The sequence below is a fragment of the Pseudorasbora parva genome, chromosome 8 (genome assembly GCF_024679245.1).
Source record: "Pseudorasbora parva isolate DD20220531a chromosome 8, ASM2467924v1, whole genome shotgun sequence".
Classification (NCBI taxonomy): Eukaryota; Metazoa; Chordata; class Actinopteri; order Cypriniformes; family Gobionidae; genus Pseudorasbora; species Pseudorasbora parva.
Window position 1 is genome coordinate 3,147,005 of NC_090179.1, and position 4,076 is coordinate 3,151,080.

The 4,076-nt window shown below is 40.2% G+C and overlaps 1 long non-coding RNA gene across 1 annotated transcript; it reads left to right on the forward strand.

Moving 5' to 3' along the window:
- Nucleotides 1-534: 534 nt before the first annotated feature.
- On the forward strand, nucleotides 535-2,018 carry LOC137084976 (uncharacterized). The gene is made up of 3 exons (XR_010906863.1): nucleotides 535-1,203; nucleotides 1,391-1,499; nucleotides 1,609-2,018. It is a non-coding gene; the product is annotated as an uncharacterized lncRNA (long non-coding RNA).
- Nucleotides 2,019-4,076: the final 2,058 nt, after the last annotated feature.

The window sequence follows — 4,076 nt, forward strand, 5'->3', positions numbered from 1 at the left end:
ATTCAGTGCGACTCGCAATTTTGACCAATCACCGCAACTTTGACCAATCATTGCGGTCTCCTGCTAATAAGCGGCGTCATACATCAGCAAACTTTATATATCATATATCATTGCCTGTCAAAATTAACGTGTTAATGCAAATTAATTTTAACGGCACTACATATATATATATATATATATATATATATATATATATATATATATATATATATATATATATATATATATATATATATATATATATGTGTGTGTGTGTGTGTAACTTTTTTGCTCACCGGCCACCGTGGCTAGTGGTTTTCCAAAGTTACTGGCCACTCAGCATTTTCACTGGCCACAATTTTGCTGTTTGGAAATTACATTATATATGTTTAAAGTTGACTTTGGCATGTATAAATTACTTGATTTTGAATCATTTTACTTTATTTAGAAGATTTAAAACCCTTTCAAACTTTCAAATGCAGAATGACCCCCCAAATCTTGTATATCAGCTGGGATGTGCAGGTGGGCAAGGGGTGGGCAATATAATAGGCTAATATGAGAAAGGTAATATGACAGGCTATGAGTTATTTTAGTTAGGATATATATAATTTAAAAAATACCCTAAGCAAATTACAAAAATAATAGTTATTAAAAATAAAATAAAAATTCCGATACTAATACGACACAATGTAATTTATTGAATGTAATTGTCATTGGATACGACTTTCATCGAAAAGAATGTAACAAAATGTGGGCGTGGTCTGTGTTGTGAAATGAAACCACATTAAAAATTCCCTTAAACTGCGTTTGAAACATACAGCAAAGCAGCGACAGAGGAAAACACAGAGCCTGATATTATGCAAACATTTACCAATAATGTGGAAAGCGTTTTAAATCTGTTCAGTGGAAAATCCGCTGTGACGAATCTGTCCTCGTCTAACATCTGCTGTAAATCCAGGTAAAACTAGCTGCGTGCACGCGCCCGTCCCCAGATAACATGATCCCCAGTTGATCCGTAACACCGGCGGGAAGAAACAGCTGAATGCAATCTCGTCAGCTTGCTCAGTTTGCTGCCGATTTTAACGAGCAGTTAACTTTAGTAATCTCCAGGTTGCTGTCCATAGATGATAGGTTGCTTGCTTTGGAGTCGAAAAACTGTGTGGAAGATACTAACTTTAAGAAGAGAAGACGAGTGCCTAAGAGAAGACCAGTCCTAAGATTGCGGTAAGACTGTTATCTAAGCTAAAGTAACCTTAAGCCAAGCTTTTTAAGTAGCACAAGCTGAAATTAGCCTTGTAAAAGAACAAATGTAAGTTGCTTTATAAAAGTGTTTTCTTTTTCTGGTCATTTTACAGGAAGCAGTACGTCGTCTTCACAACTTCGTCATAACACTCATTTAATTGTTTTCCAGCTGCATGTAAGACATAGAGACAGTACGCAGGAGGTACAAACATCCAGTTCTTGCATCGCACGCAGAAGCTGTGAAGAGTTCAGCTCGGAGTCGATTGAGAAGAAAGAGGGTAAGATTTATTAGATTAGATACGTTTTTGGTCAGTGTGACTATTTTTCAGGTGCATTTTACGCAGTACATCGCGCAATACTGATTGTCTTTATTGTTTGTTTTTACAGCTGCTACAAGCAAGAAAGAGTGTGTTAGCTGAGGATGAGGTGGGCCTTTGGAAGTGCGCTACCATAGACCTGATGTCTGATGAGGAAGACGGCATCGTTCGCGCGGTGTCTGGATGGACTGTTTGACCAGCCAGGAGCTTGCCGAGCTCTGTGCCACGCTGCAATCGAGATTAGAGGCGATTCCAAAGAACAGGGCAACGCACGACAGACGTCTGAAAAATGGACTTAAAACAGACAGAATGGCGCTAGTTACCTACAGCTCTGAAGCGGAAAACAGAGACTTCATGGTGCTGTAGGATTTTGGGCTTCTCGTGAGCTTCCTATTGTTGTGTGGGCAGATCTCACACGTTTTGCATTTGGTTGTGTGTTTGTGTTTGTTCTAATAAAGCTCTTTCTTTGAATAAACTGCACGTCCCTGGCATATTTTCCTTTCCTCAATAAATTAATGTCCTTGATGGTTATAATAGCATAGTCCATAGGATAACAATGACATGAATATAAAACATAATAGCATATCAAATGAATATGAATATATACAATTAAAAAATAATATGCAAATCATAATTTTATATGTGTGTAAAATTATTATAATTTGGGGGTTTAAATTTATTAATTTATTACCCAGGTTGACCAATAGTAACAGATCTGCTAACCAATCACGAGTGATATTTCTTGTTTCAATGTAGTAGTTTCAACCAATACTGAGTGAGGAAATTCAAGCCATTCCGGCAAGGCGCCGCCCAGAGCTGCTATTCATATGCTAATTAGAGCCATTAGCGCCGGCGCCAGCATGCCATATGTGGCACAGACGAACGCGACGTTCACAGGCTGTAAACTGACGTTAATTGTCGAAAATCAGGGAGATTTCCGGCCGTTTACGGGGACGAAAATCCCACTTTTCATGCAGTGTTGGAGTGCGTTGCAGAACAAGAAGACGTCAATCCGGAGGGTGAGAGTGCTGTACAAGATGATGTTCCAGAATACCGGATTCTTGAACACGGAGATGGAGTTGTACCACAAGTAGAGGAACAGATGAGTGCCGAATTTGTTAGGGCGTTGTTTCGAAGTCTCAACGAGACGCAGGCAGCCATATTCTACACTGTCTGCCAGTGGTGTCAGCAGCGCGTGTGGGGTCAGAATCCAGAACTGTTTTACTACTTCGTATCAGGTGGTGCTGGTTGTGGCAAATCGCACGTCATCAAATGCATCTACACGGAAGCGTCAAAAATTCTGAGACAACTGCTTCGACTCCGAGAGGAAGGGGATCTCTCCGTGCCCATGGTCATCTTGAGCGTGTTTACTGGAACGGCAGCGTTCAATATTTCGGGCAAAACGCTGCATTCCATTCTAAAACTTCAGAGGAACCTGAAGCCCCCGTATCAGGGACTCGGGAATGCTCTAGATGAGCTACGAGCTGTATTGCGTGACGTCGAAATTCTAATCATTGATGAAATATCCATGATTTCAAAGGATCTTTTCGCCTACGTAAACTGGAGATTTCAGCAAATCAAAGGCAGCAAGAAACCTTTCGGTGGAATCTCTGTTCTCACGGTGGGTGACTTTTACCAACTGCCACCTCTGGGTAAAGCCAAACCACTGTGCGTGTTCCAAGAGGATGTTTTGGACTTCTGGAAAGACCATTTCCAGATGATTACCCTAACAGAGATTATGCGTCAGAAAGAGGACCTTGTTTTGCCCAGCTTTTGAACCGGCTGCGAGTTAAGCCCAAGTCCGACGACCTTCGAGAAGGCGATAGAGCGTTGTTACTTCAGGCCGTGAAGAACCCTGAAGACTGCCCGCGTGATGCACTGCACGTATTTGCCACAAACAAGGAAGTCCACAGACACAACTCCGAAACGATCCACGCTCTTCACACTGACATCATCACCGTTAACGCCGAAGACTACAGGAAGGACCCGAGGACGGGAGGGATGAAGAGGCAAATGAAGCCCGTTGTCGGGAAAAAGGACGACTTGCTCGATTGTAGTGACTGGACCACATATATTAATAAATAAAATTAGCTCAATAGGGAATTATGGGGATTAATATTTAGTTATTTATTATTAATCATAACTGGTTATGATCAAACAATAAATCTTCAAATCACCCAATAGGACATACCTAACCTAGGTATTTAAGCAATATAGATTTGTTTAACAACAATGGATTGCAATTAACGAATATATATTAATTCATTACAGAATAACCTTTAAAGAATTAATTCAAAACTCATCTGATCCGTTCCTTTAACGAACGATCAGTACAATCTCTTATCAACCCTCAAAGCTTTTATTCTTTCCACCCAAATCTTCGGGAAGGTTACTTCTCTGGCCATAAAGAATAAACTTTCCGAGCTATTGGGATATTAGCAAATTATTCAAAGATAATCATGAGAGCTGTAGCTAGATCTGAACATTAAAGTGACTTATGTCTTGTGAGCAGTAACAACGACAATTAAACATGGATAA